Here is a 15,027-nt window from a genome sequence, read left to right on the forward strand (position 1 = left end):
CCAGCGATCCGAGTTCAAATCTCGTTGGAACGTTAAACCCATTACTTTTAAAACATTTCTGTTGTGAACAAGAAATTAACTTCAGAAATTTATTTAGTGAGAATGTACAAATGATAAGCAATCTCAAAATTTTTAGTTTGAAATCCCATTGGTTGGTCTTTGGTTAATTTACGTTAAATATCTATTAAAATTCTTTCGATAATTAGCAATGGTAAACGGTAATGCCAAAACTCTGAACAAAATTGTAAGAATAAAATGTTTTAATCACAGCAGAGTGGCGCAGCGGAAGCGTGCTGGGCCCATAACCCAGAGGTCAATGGATCGAAACCATCCTCTGCTACTAAGGCTGTGATCGTATAGTGGTTAGTACTTCACGTTGTGGCCGTGACAACCCAGGTTCGAATCCTGGTCACAGCAATATGTTTTCATTTTGCTTTAACCAGTCATGTGTTTTTATGTTATTTGTCAAACAAATGTTCGATTCATTTTGAAATGCCTAATGGAAATTATTGAAAGAAGATATTCAGTTAGTAACCACGCGGTTCCATGGTGTAATGGTTAGCACTTTGGACTTTGAATCCAGCGATCCGAGTTCAAATCTCGGTGGAACCTGAAAATATTTTATTTCAATAAGCGTTGTATGACAGATTGATACTTGGAAATTAATCTTTTAAAAAAACATGTTTGCAATCTAAAAATAGATGATGAGCTGAAAGAAGTTGTTCGATTTTAAATAAGGTCTTGGCAGGAGGTTCCATGGTGTAACGGTTAGCACTTTGGACTCTGAATCCAGCGATCCGAGTTCAAATTTCGGTGCAACCTTAAATCCTTTACTTTTAAAACATTTCTGTTGTGAACAAGAAATTAACTTCAGAAATTTATTCAGTGAGAATTTACAATTGATAAGCAATCTCAAAATTTTTAGTTTGAAATCCCATTGGTTGGTCTTTGGTTAATTTACGTTAAATATCTATTAAAATTATTTCGATATTTAGCAATGGTAAACGGTAATGCCAAAACTCTGAACAAAATTGTAAGAATGAAATGTTTTAATCGCAGCAGAGTGGCGCAGCGGAAGCGTGCTGGGTCCATAACCCAGAGGTCGATGGATCGAAACTATCCTTTGCTACTTAGGCTGTGATCGTATAGTGGTTAGTACTTCACGTTGTGGCCGTGACAACCCAGGTTCGAATCCTGGTCACAGCAATAATTTATCATTTTGCTTTAACCAGTCACGTGTTTTTATGTTATTTGTCAAACAAATGTTCGATTCAACTTTAAATACCTAATGGTAATTATTGAAAAAAGATATTATTCAGCGAGTAACCACGCGGATCCATGGCTTAATGGTTAGCACTTTGGACTTTGAATCCAGCGATCCGAGTTCAAATCTCGGTGGAACCTGAAAATATTTTATTTCAACAAGCGTTGTATGACAGATTGATACTTGGAAATCAATCTTTTAAAAAAATCATGTTTGCAATCTAAAAATAGATGATGTGCTGAAAGAAGTTGTTCGATTTTAGATAACGTCTTGGCAGAAGGTTCCATGGTGTAACGGTTAGCACTTTGGACTCTGAATCCAGCGATCCGAGTTCAAATCTCGGTGGAACCTTAAATCCTTTACTTTTAAAACATTTCTGTTGTGAACAAGAAATTAACTTTAGAAATTTAATTAGTGAGAATGCACAATTGATAAGCAATCTCAAAATTTTTAGTTTGAAATCCCATTGGTTGGTCTTTGGTTAATTTACGTTAAATATCTATTAAAATTCTTTCGATATTTTACAATGGTAAACGGTAATGCCAAAACTCTGAACAAAATTGTAAGGTTAAAATGTTTTAATCGCAGCAGAGTGGCGCAGAGGAAGCCTGCTGGGCCCATAACCCAGAGGTCGATGGATCGAAACTATCCTCTGCTACTAAGTCTGTGATCGTATAGTGGTTAGTACTTCACGTTGTGGCCGTGGCAACCCAGGTTCGAATCCTGGTCACAGCAATATGTTTTAATTTGGCTTTAACCAGTCATGTGTTTTTATGTTATTTGTCAAACAAATGTTCTTCGATTCACTTTCCAATACCTAATGGTAATTATTGAAAGAAGATATTCAGTTAGTAACCACGCGGTTCCATGGTGCAATGGTTAGCACTTTTGACTTTGAATCCAGCGATCCGAGTTCAAATCTCGGTGGAACCTTAAATCCATTACTTTTAAAACATTTCTGTTGTGAACAAGAAATTAACTTCAGAAATTTATTTAGTGAGAATGTACAAATGATAAGCAATCTCAAAATTTTTAGGTTGAAATCCCATTGGTTGGTCTTTGGTTAATTTACGTTAAATATCTATTAAAATTCTTTCGATAATTGGCAATGGTAAACGGTAATGCCAAAACTCTGAACAAAATTGTAAGAATAAAATGTTTTAATCACAGCAGAGTGACGCAGCGGAAGCGTGCTGGGCCCATAACCCAGAGGTCGATGGATCGAAACCATCCTCTGCTACTAAGGCTGTGATCGTATAGTGGTTAGTACTTCACGTTGTGGCCGTGACAACCCCTGGTCACAGCAATATGTTTTCATTTTGCTTTAACCAGTCATGTGTTTTTATTTTTATTTGTCAAACAAATGTTCGATTCATCTTGAAATGCTTAATGGTAATTATTGAAAGAAGATATTCAGTTAGTAACCACGCGGTTCCATGGTGTAATGGTTAGCACTTTGTACTTTGAATCCAGCGATCCGAGTTCAAATCTCGGTGGAAACTAAAAATATTTTATTTCAATAAGCGTTGTATGACAGATTGATACTTGGAAATTAATCTTTTAAAAAAATCATGTTTGCAATCTAAAAATAGATGATGTGCTGAAAGAGGTTGTTCGATTTTAGATAAGGTCTTGGCAGGAGGTTCCATAGTGTAACGGTTAGCACTTTGGACTCTGAATCCAGCGATCCGAGTTCAAATCTCGGTGGAACCTTAAATCCTTTACTTTTAAAACATTTCTGGTGTGAACAAGAAATTAACTTCAGAAATTTAATTAGTGAGAATGCACAATTGATAAGCAATCTCAAAATTTTTAGTTTGAAATCTCATTGGTTGGTCTTTGGTTAATTTACGTTAAATATCTATTAAAATTCTTTCCATATTTTACAATGGTAAACGGTAATGCCAAAACTCTGAACAAAATTGTAAGAATAAAATGTTTTAATCGCAGCAGAGTGGCGCAGCGGAAGCGTGCTGGGCCCATAACCCAGAGGTCGATGGATCGAAACCATCCTCTGCTATTAAGGCTGTGATCGTGTAGGGGTTAGTACTTCACGTTGTGGCCGTGACAACCCAAGTTCGAATCCTGGTCACTGCAATATGTTTTAATTTGGCTTTAACCAGTCATGTGTTTTTATGTTATTTGTCAAACAAATGTTCTTCGATTCACCTTCCAATACCTAATGGTAATTATTGAAAGAAGATATTCAGTTAGTAACCACGCGGTTCCATGGTGTAATGGTTAGCACTTTGGACTTTGAATCCAGCGATCCGAGTTCAAATCTCGGTGGAACCTGAAAATGTTTTATTTCAATAAGCGTTGTATGACAGATTGATACTTGGAAAATAATCTTTTGAAAAAAATCATGTTTGCAATCTAAAAATAGATGGTGTGCTGAAAGAAATTGTTAGATTTGGGATAACGTGTTGGCAGGAGGTTACATGGTTTAACGGTTAGCACTTTGGACACTGCATCCAGCGATCCGAGTTCAAATCTCGGTGGAACTTTAAATCCTTTACTTTTAAAACATTTCTGTTGTGAACAAGAATTTAAATTCAGAAATTTATTTAGTGAAAATTTACACATGATAAGCAATCTCAAAATTGTTAGTTTGAAATCCCATTGGTTGGTCTTTGGTTAATTTACGTTAAATATCTATTAAAATTATTTCGATATTTAACAGTGGTAAACGGTAATGCCAAAACTCTGAAGAAAATTGTAAGAATAAAATGTTTTAATCGCAGCAGAGTGGCGCAGCGGACGCGTGCTTGGCCCATCACCCAGAGGTCGCTGGATCGAAACCATCTTCTGCTACTTAGGCTGTGATCGTATAGTGGTTAGTACTTCACGTTGTGGCCGTGACAACCCAGGTTCGAATCCTGGTCACAGCAATATGTTTTCATTTTGCTTTAACCAGTCATGTGTTTTTACGTTATTTGTCAAACAAATGTTCGATTCATCTTGAAATGCCTAATGGAAATTATTGAAAGAAGATATTCAGTTAGTAACCACGCGGTTCCATGGTGTAATGGTTAGCACTTTGGACTTTGAATCCAGCGATCCGAGTTCAAATCTCGGTGGAACCTGAAAATATTTTATTTCAATAAGCGTTGTATGACAGATTGATACTTGGAAATTAATCTTTTAAAAAAACATGTTTGCAATCTAAAAATAGATGATGAGCTGAAAGAAGTTGTTCGATTTTAGATAAGGTCTTGGCAGGAGGTTCCATGGTGTAACGGTTAGCACTTTGGACTCTGAATCCAGCGATCCGAGTTCAAATTTCGGTGCAACCTTAAATCCTTTACTTTTAAAACATTTCTGTTGTGAACAAGAAATTAACTTCAGAAATTTATTCAGTGAGAATTTACAATTGATAAGCAATCTCAAAATTTTTAGTTTGAAATCCCATTGGTTGGTCTTTGGTTAATTTACGTTAAATATCTATTAAAATTATTTCGATATTTAGCAATGGTAAACGGTAATGCCAAAACTCTGAACAAAATTGTAAGAATGAAATGTTTTAATCGCAGCAGAGTGGCGCAGCGGAAGCGTGCTGGGTCCATAACCCAGAGGTCGATGGATCGAAACTATCCTTTGCTACTTAGGCTGTGATCGTATAGTGGTTAGTACTTCACGTTGTGGCCGTGACAACCCAGGTTCGAATCCTGGTCACAGCAATAATTTATCATTTTGCTTTAACCAGTCACGTGTTTTTATGTTATTTGTCAAACAAATGTTCGATTCAACTTTAAATACCTAATGGTAATTATTGAAAAAAGATATTATTCAGCGAGTAACCACCCGGTTCCATGGTGTAATGGTTAGCACTTTGGACTTTGAATCCAGCGATCCGAGTTCAAATCTCGGTGGAACCTGAAAATATTTTATTTCAACAAGCGTTGTATGACAGATTGATACTTGGAAATCAATCTTTTAAAAAAATCATGTTTGCAATCTAAAAATAGATGATGTGCTGAAAGAAGTTGTTCGATTTTAGATAACGTCTTGGCAGAAGGTTCCATGGTGTAACGGTTAGCACTTTGGACTCTGAATCGAGCGATCCGAGTTCAAATCTCGGTGGAACCTTAAATCCTTTACTTTTAAAACATTTCTGTTGTGAACAAGAAATTAACTTCAGAAATTTAAATAGTGAGAATGCACAATTGATAAGCAATCTCAAAATTTTTAGTTTGAAATCCCATTGGTTGTTCTTTGGTTATTTTACGTTAAATATCTATTAAAATTCTTTCGATATTTTACAATGGTAAACGGTAATGCCAAAACTCTGAACAAAATTGTAAGAATAAAATGTTTTAATCGCAGCAGAGTGGCGCAGCGGAAGCGTGCTGGGCCCATAACCCAGAGGTCGATGGATCGAAACCATCCTCTGCTACTAAGGCTGTGATCGTATAGTGGTTAGTACTTCACGTTGTGGCCGTGACAACCCAGGTTCGAATCCTGGTCACAGCAATATGTTTTAATTTGGCTTTAACCAGTCATGTGTTTTTATGTTATTTGTCAAACAAATGTTCTTCGATTCACCTTCCAATACCTAATGGTAATTATTGAAAGAAGATATTCAGTTAGTAACCACGCGGTTCCATGGTGCAATGGTTAGCACTTTTGACTTTGAATCCAGCGATCCGAGTTCAAATCTCGGTGGAACCTTAAATCCATTACTTTTAAAACATTTCTGTTGTGAACAAGAAATTAACTTCAGAAATTTATTTAGTGAGAATGTACAAATGATAAGCAATCTCAAAATTTTTAGTTTGAAATCCCATTGGTTGGTCTTTGGTTAATTTACGTTAAATATCTATTAAAATTCTTTCGATAATTGGCAATGGTAAACGGTAATGCCAAAACTCTGAACAAAATTGTAAGAATAAAATGTTTTAATCACAGCAGAGTGACGCAGCGGAAGCGTGCTGGGCATAACCCAGAGGTCGATGGATCGAAACCATCCTCTGCTACTAAGGCTGTGATCGTATAGTGGTCAGTACTTCACGTTGTGGCCGTGACAACCCCTGGTCACAGCAATATGTTTTCATTTTGCTTTAACAAGTCATGTGTTTTTATGTTATTTGTCAAACAAATGTTCGATTCATCTTGAAATGCCTAATGGTAATTATTGAAAGAAGATATTCAGTTAGTAACCACGCGGTTCCATGGTGTAATGGTTAGCACTTTGTACTTTGAATCCAGCGATCCCAGTTCAAATCTCGGTGCAACCTGAAAATATTTTATTTCAATAAGCGTTGTATGACAGATTGATACTTGGAAATTAATCTTTTAAAAAAATCATGTTTGCAATCTAAAAATAGATGATGTGCTGAAAGAAGTTGTTCGATTTTAGATAAGCTCTTTGCCAGAGGTTCCATGGTGTAACGGTTAGCACTTTGGACTCTGAATCCAGCGATCCGAGTTCAAATCTCGGTGGAAACTTAAATCCTTTACTTTTAAAACATTTCTGTTGTGAACAAGAAATTAACTTCAGAAATTTAATTAGTGAGAATGCACAATTGATAAGCAATCTCAAAATTTTTAGTTTGAAATCCCATTGGTTGGTCTTTGGTTAATTTACGGTAAATATCTATTAAAATTATTTCGATATTTAACAGTGGTAAACGGTAATGCCAAAACTCTGAAGAAAATTGTAAGAATAAAATGTTTTAATCGCAGCAGAGTGGCGCAGCGGACGCGTGCTTGGCCCATCACCCAGAGGTCGCTGGATCGAAACCATCTTCTGCTACTTAGGCTGTGATCGTATAGTGGTTAGTACTTCACGTTGTGGCCGTGACAACCCAGGTTCGAATCCTAGTCACAGCAATAATTTATCATTTTGCTTTAACCAGTCACGTGTTTTTATGTTATTTGTCAAACAAATGTTCGATTCAACTTTAAATACCTAATGGTAATTATTGAAAAAAGATATTATTCAGCGAGTAACCACCCGGTTCCATGATGTAATGGTTAGCACTTTGGACTTTGAATCCAGCGATCCGAGTTCAAATCTCGGTGGAACCTGAAAATATTTTATTTCAATAAGCGTTGTATGACAGATTGATACTTGGAAATTAATCTTTTGAAAAAAATAATGTTTGCAATCTAAAAATCGATGGTGTGCTGAAAGAAATTGTTAGATTTGGGATAACGTCATGGCAGGAGGTTCCATAGTGTAACGGTTGGCACTTTGGACTCTGAATCCAGCGATCCGAGTTCAAATCTCGGTGGAACGTTAAACCCATTACTTTTAAAACATTTCTGTTGTGAACAAGAAATTAACTTCAGAAATTTATTTAGTGAGAATGTACAAATGATAAGCAATCTCAAAATTTTTAGTTTGAAATCCCATTGGTTGGTCTTTGGTTAATTTACGTTAAATATCTATTAAAATTCTTTCGATAATTAGCAATGGTAAACGGTAATGCCAAAACTCTAAACAAAATTGTAAGAATAAAATGTTTTAATCTCAGCAGAGTGGCGCAGCGGAAGCGTGCTGGGCCCATAACCCAGAGGTCAATGGATCGAAACCATCCTCTGCTACTAAGGCTGTGATCGTATAGTGGTTAGTACTTCACGTTGTGGCCGTGACAACCCAGGTTCGAATCCTGGTCACAGCAATATGTTTTCATTTTGCTTTAACCAGTCATGTGTTTTTATGTTATTTGTCAAACAAATGTTCGATTCATCTTGAAATGCCTAATGGAAATTATTGAAAGAAGATATTCAGTTAGTAACCACGCGGTTCCATGGTGTAATGGTTAGCACTTTGGACTTTGAATCCAGCGATCCAAGTTCAAATCTCGGTGGAACCTGAAAATATTTTATTTCAATAAGCGTTGTATGACAGATTGATACTTGGAAATTAATCTTTCAAAAAAACATGTTTGCAATCTAAAAATAGATGATGAGCTGAAATAAGTTGTTCGATTTTAGATAAGGTCTTGGCAGGAGGTTCCATGGTGTAACGGTTAGCACTTTGGACTCTGAATCCAGCGATCCGAGTTCAAATTTCGGTGCAACCTTAATCCTTTACTTTTAAAACATTTCTGTTGTGAACAAGAAATTAACTTCAGAAATTTATTCAGTGAGAATTTACAATTGATAAGCAATCTCAAAATTTTTAGTTTGAAATCCCATTGGTTGGTCTTTGGTTAATTTACGTTAAATATCTATTAAAATTATTTCGATATTTGGCAATGGTAAACGGTAATGCCAAAACTCTGAACAAAATTGTAAGAATGAAATGTTTTAATCGCAGCAGAGTGGCGCAGCGGAAGCGTGCTGGGTCCATAACCCAGAGGTCGATGGATCGAAACTATCCTTTGCTACTTAGGCTGTGATCGTATAGTGGTTAGTACTTCACGTTGTGGCCGTGACAACCCAGGTTCGAATCCTGGTCACAGCAATAATTTATCATTTTGCTTTAACCAGTCATGTGTTTTTATGTTATTTGTCAAACAAATGTTCGATTCAACTTTAAATACATAATGGTAATTATTGAAAAAAGATATTATTCAGCGAGTAACCACGCGGTTCCATGGTGTAATGGTTAGCACTTTGGACTTTGAATCCAGCGATCCGAGTTCAAATCTCGGTGGAACCTGAAATTATTTTATTTCAACAAGCGTTGTATGACAGATTGATACTTGGAAATCAATCTTTTAAAAAAATCATGTTTGCAATCTAAAAATAGATGATGTGCTGAAAGAAATTGTTCGATTTTAGACAACGTCTTGGCAGAAGGTTCCATGGTGTAACGGTTAGCACTTTGGACTCTGAATCCAGCGATCCGAGTTCAAATCTCGGTGGAACCTTAAATCCTTTACTTTTAAAACATTTCTGTTGTGAACAAGAAATTAACTTCAGAAATTTAATTAGTGAGAATGCACAATTGATAAGCAATCTCAAAATTTTTAGTATGAAATCCCATTGGTTGGTCTTTGGTTAATTTACGTTAAATATCTATTAAAATTCTTTCGATATTTTACAATGGTAAACGGTAATGCCAAAACTCTGAACAAAATTGTAAGAATAAAATGTTTTAATCGCAGCAGAGTGGCGCAGCGGAAGCGTGCTGGGCCCATAACCCAGAGGTCGATGGATCGAAACCATCCTCTGCTACTAAGGCTGTGATCGTATAGTGGTTAGTACTTCACGTTGTGGCCGTGACAACCCCTGGTCACAGCAATATGTTTTCATTTTGCTTTAACCAGTCATGTGTTTTTATGTTATTTGTCAAACAAATGTTCGATTGATCTTGAAATGCCTAATGGTAATTATTGAAAGAAGATATTCCGTTAGTAACCACGCGGTTCCATGGTGTAATGGTTAGCACTTTTGACTTTGAATCCAGCGATCCGAGTTCAAATCTCGGTGGAACCTTAAATCCATTACTTTTAAAACATTTCTGTTGTGAACAAGAAATTAACTTCAGAAATTTATTTAGTGAGAATGTACAAATGATAAGCAATCTCAAAATTTTTAGTTTGAAATCCCATTGGTTGGTCTTTGGTTAATTTACGTTAAATATCTATTAAAATTCTTTCGATAATTGGCAATGGTAAACGGTAATGCCAAAACTCTGAACAAAATTGTAAGAATAGAATGTTTTAATCGCAGCAGAGTGGCGCAGCGGAAGCGTGCTGGGCCCATAACCCAGAGGTCGATGGATCGAAACCATCCTCTGCTATTAAGGCTGTGATCGTGTAGTGGTTAGTACTTCACGTTGTGGCCGTGACAACCCAGGTTCGAATCCTGGTCACTGCAATTCGTTTTAATTTGGCTTTAACCAGTCATGTGTTTTTATGTTATTTGTCAAACAAATGTTCTTCGATTCACCTTCCAATACCTAATGGTAATTATTGAAAGAAGATATTCAGTTAGTAACCACGCGGTTCCATGGTGTAATGGTTAGCACTTTGGACTTTGAATCCAGCGATCCGAGTTCAAATCTCGGTGGAACCTGAAAATGTTTTATTTCAATAAGCGTTGTATGACAGATTGATACTTGGAAAACAATCTTTTGAAAAAAATCATGTTTGCATTCTAAAAATAGATGGTGTGCTGAAAGAAATTGTCAGATTTGGGATAACGTGTTGGCAGGAGGTTCCATGGTGTAACGGTTAGCACTTTGGACTCTGAATCCAGCGATCCGAGTTCAAATTTCGGTGGAATTTTAAATCCTTTACTTTTAAAACATTTCTGTTGTGAACAAGAAATTAAATTCAGAAATTTATTTAGTAAAAATTTACACATGATTAGCAATCTCAAAATTGTTAGTTTGAAATCCCATTGGTTGGTCTTTGGTTAATTTACGTTAAATATCTATTAAAATTATTTCGATATTTAACAATGGTAAACGGTAATGCCAAAACTCTGAACAAAATTGTAAGAATAAAATGTTTTAATCGCAGCAGAGTGGCGCAGCGGACGCGTGCTGGGCCCATCACCCAGAGGTCGATGGATCGAAACCATCTTCTGCTACTTAGGCTGTGATCGTATAGTGGTTAGTACTTCACGTTGTGGCCGTGACAACCCAGGTTCGAATCCTGGTCACAGAAATAATTTATCATTTTGCTTTAACCAGTCACGTGTTTTTATGTTATTTGTCAAACAAATGTTCGATTCAACTTTAAATACCTAATGGTAATTATTTAAAAAAGATATTCAGTTAGTAACCACGCGGTTCCATGGTGTAATAGTAAGCACTTTGGACTTTGAATCCTGCGATCCGAGTTAAAATCTCGGTGGAACCTGAAAATATTTTATTTCAATAAGCGTTGTATGACAGATTGATACTTGGAAATTAATCTTTTGAAAAAAATCATGTTTCCAATCTAAAAACCGATGGTGTGCTGAAAGAAATTGTTAGATTTGGGATAACGTCATGGCAGGAGGTTCCATGGTGTAACAGTTGGCACTTTGGACTCTGAATCCAGCGATCCGAGTTCAAATCTCGGTGGAACCTTAAATCCATTACTTCTAAAACATTTCTCTTGTGAACAAGAAATTAACTTCAGAAATTTTTTTAGTGAGAATGTACAAATGATAAGCAATCTCAAAATTTTTAGTTTGAAATCCCATTGGTTGGTCTTTGGTTGATTTACGTTAAATATCTATTAAAATTCTTTCGATAATTAGCAATGGTAAACGGTAATGCCAAAACTCTGAACAAAATTGTAAGAATAAAATGTTTTAATCACAGCAGTGTGGCGCAGCGGAAGCGTGCTTGGCCCATAACCCAGAGGTCGATGGATCGAAACCATCTTCTGCTACTAAGGCTGTGATCGTATAGTGGTTAGTACTTCACGTTGTGGCCGTGACAACCCCTGGTCACAGCAATATGTTTTCATTTTGCTTTAACCAGTCATGTGTTTTTATGTTATTTGTCAAACAAATGTTCGATTCATCTTGAAATGCCTAATGGTAATTATTGAAAGAAGATATTCAGTTAGTAACCACGCGGTTCCATGGTGTAATGGTTAGCACTTTGGACTTTGAATCCAGCGATCCGAGTTCAAATCTCGGTGGAACCTGAAAATATTTTATTTCAATAAGCGTTGTATGACAGATTGATACTTGGAAATTAATCTTTTAAAAAAATCATGTTTGCAATCTAAAAATAGATGATGTGCTGAAAGAAGTTGTTCGATTTTAGATAAGGTCTTGGCAGGAGGTTCCATGGTGTAACGGTTAGCACTTTGGACTCTGAATCCAGCGATCCGAATTCAAATCTCGGTGGAACCTTAAATCCTTTACTTTTAAAACATTTCTGTTGTGAACAAGAAATTAACTTCAGAAATTTAAATAGTTAGAATGCACAATTGATAAGCAATCTCAAAATTTTTAGTTTGAAATCCCATTGGTTGGTCTTTGGTTAATTTACGTTAAATATCTATTAAAATTCTTTCGATAATTGGCAATGGTAAACGGTAATGCCAAAACTCTGAACAAAATTGTAAGAATAAAATGTTTTAATCACAGCAGAGTGACGCAGCGGAAGCGTGCTGGGCCCATAACCCAGAGGTCGATGGATCGAAACCATCCTCTGCTACTAAGGCTGTGATCGTATAGTGGTTAGTACTTCACGTTGTGGCCGTGACAACCCCTGGTCACAGCAATATGTTTTCATTTTGCTTTAACCAGTCATGTGTTTTTATGTTATTTGTCAAACAAATGTTCGATTCATCTTGAAATGCCTAATGGTAATTATTGAAAGAAGATATTCAGTTAGTAACCACGCGGTTCCATGGTGTAATGGTTAGCACTTTGTACTTTGAATCCAGCGATCCCAGTTCAAATCTCGGTGGAATCTGAAAATATTTTATTTCAATAAGCGTTGTATGACAGATTGATACTTGGAAATTAATCTTTTAAAAAAATCATGTTTGCAATCTAAAAATAGATGATGTGCTGAAAGAAGTTGTTCGATTTTAGATAAGGTCTTTGCAGGAGGTTCCATGGTGTAACGGTTAGCACTTTGGACTCTGAATTCAGCGATCCGAGTTCAAATCTCGGTGGAACCTTAAATCCTTTACTTTTAAAACATTTCTGTTGTGAACAAGAAATTAACTTCAGAAATTTAATAAGTGAGAATGCACAATTGATAAGCAATCTCAAAATTTTTTGTTTGAAATCCCATTGGTTGGTCTTTGGTTAATTTACGTTAAATATCTATTAAAATTATTTCGATATTTAACAGTGGTAAACGGTAATGCCAAAACTCTGAAGAAAATTGTAAGAATAAAATGTTTTAATCGCAGCAGAGTGGCGCAGCGGACGCGTGCTTGGCCCATCACCCAGAGGTCGCTGGATCGAAACCATCTTCTGCTACTTAGGCTGTGATCGTATAGTGGTTAGTACTTCACGTTGTGGCCGTGACAACCCAGGTTCGAATCCTAGTCACAGCAATAATTTATCATTTTGCTTTAACCAGTCACGTGTTTTTATGTTATTTGTCAAACAAATGTTCGATTCAACTTTAAATACCTAATGGTAATTATTGAAAAAAGATATTATTCAGCGAGTAACCACCCGGTTCCATGGTGTAATGGTTAGCACTTTGGACTTTGAATCCAGCGATCCGAGTTCAAATCTCGGTGGAACCTGAAAATATTTTATTTCAATAAGCGTTGTATGACAGATTGATACTTGGAAATTAATCTTTTGAAAAAAATAATGTTTGCAATCTAAAAATCGATGGTATGCTGAAAGAAATTGTTAGATTTGGGATAACGTCATGGCAGGAGGTTCCATAGTGTAACGGTTGGCACTTTGGACTCTGAATCCAGCGATCCGAGTTCAAATCTCGGTGGAACGTTAAACCCATTACTTTTAAAACATTTCTGTTGTGAACAAGAAATTAACTTCAGAAATTTATTTAGTGAGAATGTACAAATGATAAGCAATCTCAAAATTTTTAGTTTGAAATCCCATTGGTTGGTCTTTGGTTAATTTACGTTAAATATCTATTAAAATTCTTTCGATAATTAGCAATGGTAAACGGTAATGCCAAAACTCTAAACAAAATTGTAAGAATAAAATGTTTTAATCACAGCAGAGTGGCGCAGCGGAAGCGTGCTGGGCCCATAACCCAGAGGTCAATGGATCGAAACCATCTTCTGCTACTTAGGCTGTGATCGTATAGTGGTTAGTACTTCACGTTGTGGCCGTGACAACCCAGGTTCGAATCCTGGTCACAGCAATATGTTTTCATTTTGCTTTAACCAGTCATGTGTTTTTATGTTATTTGTCAAATGTTCGATTAATCTTGAAATGCCTAATGGAAATTATTGAAAGAAGATATTCAGTTAGTAACCACGCGGTTCCATGGTGTAATGGTTAGCACTTAGGACTTTGAATCCAGCAATCCAAGTTCAAATCTCGGTGGAACCTGAAAATATTTTATTTCAATAAGCGTTGTATGACAGATTGATACTTGGATATTAATCTTTCAAAAAAACATGTTTGCAATCTAAAAATAGATGATGAGCTGAAAGAAGTTGTTCGATTTTAGATAAGGTCTTGGCAGGAGGTTCCATGGTGTAACGGTTAGCACTTTGGACTCTGAATCCAGCGATCCGAGTTCAAATTTCGGTGCAACCTTAAATCCTTTACTTTTAAAACATTTCTGTTGTGAACCTGAAATTAACTTCAGAAATTTATTCAGTGAGAATTTACAATTGATAAGCAATCTCAAAATTTTTAGTTTGAAATCCCATTGGTTGGTCTTTGGTTAATTTACGTTAAATATCTATTAAAATTATTTCGATATTTAGCAATGGTAAACGGTAATGCCAAAACTCTGAACAAAATTGTAAGAATGAAATGTTTTAATCGCAGCAGAGTGGCGCAGCGGAAGCGTGCTGGGTCCATAACCCAGAGGTCGATGGATCGAAACTATCCTTTGCTACTTAGGCTGTGATCGTATAGTGGTTAGTACTTCACGTTGTGGCCGTGACAACCCAGGTTCGAATCCTGGTCACAGCATTAATTTATCATTTTGCTTTAACCAGTCATGTGTTTTTATGTTATTTGTCAAACAAATGTTCGATTCAACTTTAAATACATAATGGTAATTATTGAAAAAAGATATTATTCAGCTAGTAACCACGCGGTTCCATGGTGTAATGGTTAGCACTTTGGACTTTGAATCCAGCGATCCGAGTTCAAATCTCGGTGGAACCTGAAATTATTTTATTTCAACAAGCGTTGTATGACAGATTGATACTTGGAAATCAATCTTTTAAAAAAAT

General features: G+C 36.1%; 34 non-coding genes across 34 annotated transcripts; all 34 read left to right on the forward strand.

Annotated features, from left to right (window-relative positions):
- Positions 1 to 345: 345 nt before the first annotated feature.
- Positions 346 to 417, forward strand: Trnah-gug (transfer RNA histidin (anticodon GUG)). Its single transcript has one exon. It is a non-coding gene; the product is annotated as a tRNA-His (tRNA).
- A 123-nt stretch (positions 418 to 540) lies between these two features.
- On the forward strand, positions 541 to 612 carry Trnaq-uug (transfer RNA glutamine (anticodon UUG)). Its single transcript has one exon. It is a non-coding gene; the product is annotated as a tRNA-Gln (tRNA).
- Positions 613 to 1,134: 522 nt separating this feature from the next.
- On the forward strand, positions 1,135 to 1,206 carry Trnah-gug (transfer RNA histidin (anticodon GUG)). Its single transcript has one exon. It is a non-coding gene; the product is annotated as a tRNA-His (tRNA).
- Positions 1,207 to 1,543: 337 nt separating this feature from the next.
- Positions 1,544 to 1,615, forward strand: Trnaq-cug (transfer RNA glutamine (anticodon CUG)). Its single transcript has one exon. It is a non-coding gene; the product is annotated as a tRNA-Gln (tRNA).
- Positions 1,616 to 2,125: 510 nt separating this feature from the next.
- On the forward strand, positions 2,126 to 2,197 carry Trnaq-uug (transfer RNA glutamine (anticodon UUG)). Its single transcript has one exon. It is a non-coding gene; the product is annotated as a tRNA-Gln (tRNA).
- A 708-nt stretch (positions 2,198 to 2,905) lies between these two features.
- On the forward strand, positions 2,906 to 2,977 carry Trnaq-cug (transfer RNA glutamine (anticodon CUG)). The gene has a single exon. It is a non-coding gene; the product is annotated as a tRNA-Gln (tRNA).
- Positions 2,978 to 3,212: 235 nt separating this feature from the next.
- Trnam-cau (transfer RNA methionine (anticodon CAU)) lies at positions 3,213 to 3,284 on the forward strand. Its single transcript has one exon. It is a non-coding gene; the product is annotated as a tRNA-Met (tRNA).
- A 203-nt stretch (positions 3,285 to 3,487) lies between these two features.
- Positions 3,488 to 3,559, forward strand: Trnaq-uug (transfer RNA glutamine (anticodon UUG)). Its single transcript has one exon. It is a non-coding gene; the product is annotated as a tRNA-Gln (tRNA).
- A 524-nt stretch (positions 3,560 to 4,083) lies between these two features.
- Trnah-gug (transfer RNA histidin (anticodon GUG)) lies at positions 4,084 to 4,155 on the forward strand. Its single transcript has one exon. It is a non-coding gene; the product is annotated as a tRNA-His (tRNA).
- A 123-nt stretch (positions 4,156 to 4,278) lies between these two features.
- On the forward strand, positions 4,279 to 4,350 carry Trnaq-uug (transfer RNA glutamine (anticodon UUG)). The gene has a single exon. It is a non-coding gene; the product is annotated as a tRNA-Gln (tRNA).
- A 522-nt stretch (positions 4,351 to 4,872) lies between these two features.
- On the forward strand, positions 4,873 to 4,944 carry Trnah-gug (transfer RNA histidin (anticodon GUG)). Its single transcript has one exon. It is a non-coding gene; the product is annotated as a tRNA-His (tRNA).
- A 126-nt stretch (positions 4,945 to 5,070) lies between these two features.
- Positions 5,071 to 5,142, forward strand: Trnaq-uug (transfer RNA glutamine (anticodon UUG)). Its single transcript has one exon. It is a non-coding gene; the product is annotated as a tRNA-Gln (tRNA).
- Positions 5,143 to 5,281: 139 nt separating this feature from the next.
- Positions 5,282 to 5,353, forward strand: Trnaq-cug (transfer RNA glutamine (anticodon CUG)). Its single transcript has one exon. It is a non-coding gene; the product is annotated as a tRNA-Gln (tRNA).
- A 235-nt stretch (positions 5,354 to 5,588) lies between these two features.
- Positions 5,589 to 5,660, forward strand: Trnam-cau (transfer RNA methionine (anticodon CAU)). Its single transcript has one exon. It is a non-coding gene; the product is annotated as a tRNA-Met (tRNA).
- A 5-nt stretch (positions 5,661 to 5,665) lies between these two features.
- Positions 5,666 to 5,737, forward strand: Trnah-gug (transfer RNA histidin (anticodon GUG)). Its single transcript has one exon. It is a non-coding gene; the product is annotated as a tRNA-His (tRNA).
- Positions 5,738 to 5,863: 126 nt separating this feature from the next.
- Trnaq-uug (transfer RNA glutamine (anticodon UUG)) lies at positions 5,864 to 5,935 on the forward strand. The gene has a single exon. It is a non-coding gene; the product is annotated as a tRNA-Gln (tRNA).
- A 705-nt stretch (positions 5,936 to 6,640) lies between these two features.
- Trnaq-cug (transfer RNA glutamine (anticodon CUG)) lies at positions 6,641 to 6,712 on the forward strand. The gene has a single exon. It is a non-coding gene; the product is annotated as a tRNA-Gln (tRNA).
- Positions 6,713 to 7,222: 510 nt separating this feature from the next.
- Trnaq-uug (transfer RNA glutamine (anticodon UUG)) lies at positions 7,223 to 7,294 on the forward strand. The gene has a single exon. It is a non-coding gene; the product is annotated as a tRNA-Gln (tRNA).
- A 524-nt stretch (positions 7,295 to 7,818) lies between these two features.
- Positions 7,819 to 7,890, forward strand: Trnah-gug (transfer RNA histidin (anticodon GUG)). Its single transcript has one exon. It is a non-coding gene; the product is annotated as a tRNA-His (tRNA).
- A 123-nt stretch (positions 7,891 to 8,013) lies between these two features.
- On the forward strand, positions 8,014 to 8,085 carry Trnaq-uug (transfer RNA glutamine (anticodon UUG)). Its single transcript has one exon. It is a non-coding gene; the product is annotated as a tRNA-Gln (tRNA).
- A 521-nt stretch (positions 8,086 to 8,606) lies between these two features.
- On the forward strand, positions 8,607 to 8,678 carry Trnah-gug (transfer RNA histidin (anticodon GUG)). Its single transcript has one exon. It is a non-coding gene; the product is annotated as a tRNA-His (tRNA).
- Positions 8,679 to 8,804: 126 nt separating this feature from the next.
- On the forward strand, positions 8,805 to 8,876 carry Trnaq-uug (transfer RNA glutamine (anticodon UUG)). Its single transcript has one exon. It is a non-coding gene; the product is annotated as a tRNA-Gln (tRNA).
- A 139-nt stretch (positions 8,877 to 9,015) lies between these two features.
- On the forward strand, positions 9,016 to 9,087 carry Trnaq-cug (transfer RNA glutamine (anticodon CUG)). The gene has a single exon. It is a non-coding gene; the product is annotated as a tRNA-Gln (tRNA).
- A 235-nt stretch (positions 9,088 to 9,322) lies between these two features.
- Trnam-cau (transfer RNA methionine (anticodon CAU)) lies at positions 9,323 to 9,394 on the forward strand. The gene has a single exon. It is a non-coding gene; the product is annotated as a tRNA-Met (tRNA).
- Positions 9,395 to 9,583: 189 nt separating this feature from the next.
- On the forward strand, positions 9,584 to 9,655 carry Trnaq-uug (transfer RNA glutamine (anticodon UUG)). The gene has a single exon. It is a non-coding gene; the product is annotated as a tRNA-Gln (tRNA).
- A 235-nt stretch (positions 9,656 to 9,890) lies between these two features.
- Trnam-cau (transfer RNA methionine (anticodon CAU)) lies at positions 9,891 to 9,962 on the forward strand. Its single transcript has one exon. It is a non-coding gene; the product is annotated as a tRNA-Met (tRNA).
- A 203-nt stretch (positions 9,963 to 10,165) lies between these two features.
- Positions 10,166 to 10,237, forward strand: Trnaq-uug (transfer RNA glutamine (anticodon UUG)). Its single transcript has one exon. It is a non-coding gene; the product is annotated as a tRNA-Gln (tRNA).
- Positions 10,238 to 11,736: 1,499 nt separating this feature from the next.
- On the forward strand, positions 11,737 to 11,808 carry Trnaq-uug (transfer RNA glutamine (anticodon UUG)). Its single transcript has one exon. It is a non-coding gene; the product is annotated as a tRNA-Gln (tRNA).
- Positions 11,809 to 11,947: 139 nt separating this feature from the next.
- On the forward strand, positions 11,948 to 12,019 carry Trnaq-cug (transfer RNA glutamine (anticodon CUG)). The gene has a single exon. It is a non-coding gene; the product is annotated as a tRNA-Gln (tRNA).
- Positions 12,020 to 12,726: 707 nt separating this feature from the next.
- On the forward strand, positions 12,727 to 12,798 carry Trnaq-cug (transfer RNA glutamine (anticodon CUG)). Its single transcript has one exon. It is a non-coding gene; the product is annotated as a tRNA-Gln (tRNA).
- Positions 12,799 to 13,308: 510 nt separating this feature from the next.
- Positions 13,309 to 13,380, forward strand: Trnaq-uug (transfer RNA glutamine (anticodon UUG)). Its single transcript has one exon. It is a non-coding gene; the product is annotated as a tRNA-Gln (tRNA).
- Positions 13,381 to 13,904: 524 nt separating this feature from the next.
- Trnah-gug (transfer RNA histidin (anticodon GUG)) lies at positions 13,905 to 13,976 on the forward strand. Its single transcript has one exon. It is a non-coding gene; the product is annotated as a tRNA-His (tRNA).
- A 713-nt stretch (positions 13,977 to 14,689) lies between these two features.
- Trnah-gug (transfer RNA histidin (anticodon GUG)) lies at positions 14,690 to 14,761 on the forward strand. The gene has a single exon. It is a non-coding gene; the product is annotated as a tRNA-His (tRNA).
- A 126-nt stretch (positions 14,762 to 14,887) lies between these two features.
- Trnaq-uug (transfer RNA glutamine (anticodon UUG)) lies at positions 14,888 to 14,959 on the forward strand. Its single transcript has one exon. It is a non-coding gene; the product is annotated as a tRNA-Gln (tRNA).
- Positions 14,960 to 15,027: the final 68 nt, after the last annotated feature.

The sequence above is a fragment of the Ascidiella aspersa genome, chromosome 3 (genome assembly GCF_963924565.1).
Source record: "Ascidiella aspersa chromosome 3, kaAscAspe10.2, whole genome shotgun sequence".
Lineage (NCBI taxonomy): Eukaryota > Metazoa > Chordata > Ascidiacea > Phlebobranchia > Ascidiidae > Ascidiella > Ascidiella aspersa.